Here is a 2309-nt window from a genome sequence, read left to right as displayed (position 1 = left end):
TTTTTATACCACAGAACCATGTTGTACTGAATTCCCAGTGTTTGAAGCACTCTTTAGTGCTTCAAATGTTTTTCTGAATTACATTTGAGCTCTAAGTCAAGATTTCAGGGCTTTGGTAGACCAATTATTGATCTATCCTCCCAGAAACTATTTTTTGGCCCACTTATGTTGGAATAAAATCTTTCGTTAATAATAGGTGAGGGGTATTAAAAATAACCTTATGACACTTTGTGAACTTGTTCACTCATATGGGCTGGTTATCTGTAAGTTGAATGTTTAAATTACAGTACTTTCTCTCAAATTTTGCGATCTCATCCTTCATTTTAAGTAGCCTTGTATTTCACAATTGCTTACTTCTAATTCCTGCATCTGAAGGAATTGGGGCCCTGAAATATAGGAAATGCGAAATTGAGATGGGTCTTCAATTACTTTGTGTGATATGTTGCATGGGCTTTGGTGAGAAGTTTTGCCCCTGTTATCTGATGATTCAGGTAACTCGGACCTGGGTTCCAAGGATGCATGGGTATTGCAGAAGAATAATATTTTTTAGACATCTTAGCAAAATTTGGGCATAATCAGTAGGAATGCTTTAGAAATATGGAGAAAAACAGTTTGCGACAAGCGAATTAAAACAATAAACAGCAGCAGAGTAAAATCCATTATTGATTAGAGGAAAACATTGTTTTTTTTTAACCATGTGGATTCAGAAGACCAAGAACAGTTAGAATGTATCATAAGTTTATACTAAAAACATTGCATTGATACTTATATAGTCTAATATATATTTTAAACCTAATTATTTATATTCCAATTCTATTTATTGGAATAAATAAATATCAATTTATTTGTCAAACTATCAACTAATTCTAGTAAATTTCAATGTGTGAAATATAAAATCAGCACATATCAATATAAAATATATAACTATATATAATATAATTAAAAAGCACACGTTTTGTATTGTTCTGTTGTAGTTACTGTATTAAAGGCAACTCTATTTTAAAGTATTACTCCATTATCTCTACTTCAGTGTCTGATAGAGTTAGACCTAAAGATTTACCATTTGTAGATTTACAGCATGGAGGCAATAGGAAACACTGTGATTAAAACATTATCAATTTAATGCCTAATAATGAAGAGAAACATATGCACTTCTCCTGCAACTATGAAAATATTGGGTGATAAAAAGGCAGTAGTGTAAGTTCCTGCATGGTTGGATGGTAGACAGTCCAGGACATTAAGTAATCATGCATACGAACAATTTTTTCACCTTCTTGGCGTTAGCTACTTTTGAAATGGAAGGTATAATAAACAATTATATTTTGATAAAATACCTTCTAGTCTGAACAGTTCTGTTTGAACTGTTCATCTCTCTATGATCCCTTGTAACCAAGATTAGTTTTCTTCTAGTAAGACAATCTATGGTGTCAGGGTAAGATATTCTGGTTGGGCTGTTCGTCACATGGAAGAAGTGTAAAGGCTCAGGTAGACATTTGTTCCTGTAACACCTCATTTGGGAAAATGTCAGCTGAAGAAGTTTAGAAGTAGCTCTTAAGCAACGCTTACTTTGAATCCATTAGGTCCGCAAAGCTAATTCAGTTGAATAAATAAGTACTTGAAAAAGCCATCACCTTTGGACCTATCTATAAATAATTGAGAGTATGATCAAATTCCAAATAAAAAGACTTAAGATAGTCATTGAAAAAAAAATTTGCAAATGTGAGCAATCAACTGATAAATATAAATTTTCCACTATTCACAGAATTTTAGGGAAATAAGATCGATAGCAATGTAAGGAACAATAAAGTTTCCTTGTTACAAGTAGGCACCCATAGATATAAACCTGTATAAAGATTGCATGATTAACTACTTAAATTTAGAGGATACTACACGCTTTAGCAGCACGTATACTCAAATTAAAATACAGAGATTAACATGGCACTTGCACAAGGATAATATGAAAATTTGAGAAGTATTCCATATTTTTCATTCTTCAGATTCAAGAAATAAAAAACAGTTATTAAAAAGTTGATTACACAATTACAAGTGTAACAATACACGTAATTCATATAATTTAGTTTGATATCAGTGTATTAAATCTTCTCCTCAGAAAGGCGTTTACATAGCATAAACTTTACAAATATTCTCAAATTAGACAACATTGTCATTTTATCCCAAATAAAAATAAAATTAAATTAAAAAAAATAATATTAATTCCTAGAAAAAAAGGAAGCAAACTGTTTCTATATGGAATGCAATCGGAAAGGACACATTAATGAACATATATATTATAAAATAATGTAGAATTC

At 31.0% G+C, this 2309-nt stretch overlaps 1 pseudogene; it reads left to right on the top strand.

Annotated features, from left to right (window-relative positions):
• Positions 1 to 1890: 1890 nt before the first annotated feature.
• On the top strand, positions 1891 to 1987 carry LOC122117554 (annotated as a pseudogene).
• The last annotated feature ends 322 nt before the right edge of the window (positions 1988 to 2309 follow it).

The sequence above is a fragment of the Dipodomys spectabilis genome, unplaced genomic scaffold, assembly GCF_019054845.1.
Source record: "Dipodomys spectabilis isolate Male_0828 unplaced genomic scaffold, ASM1905484v1 ptg000143l, whole genome shotgun sequence".
Classification (NCBI taxonomy): domain Eukaryota; kingdom Metazoa; phylum Chordata; class Mammalia; order Rodentia; family Heteromyidae; genus Dipodomys; species Dipodomys spectabilis.
This window is presented reverse-complemented; position numbering and strand designations above follow the sequence as displayed.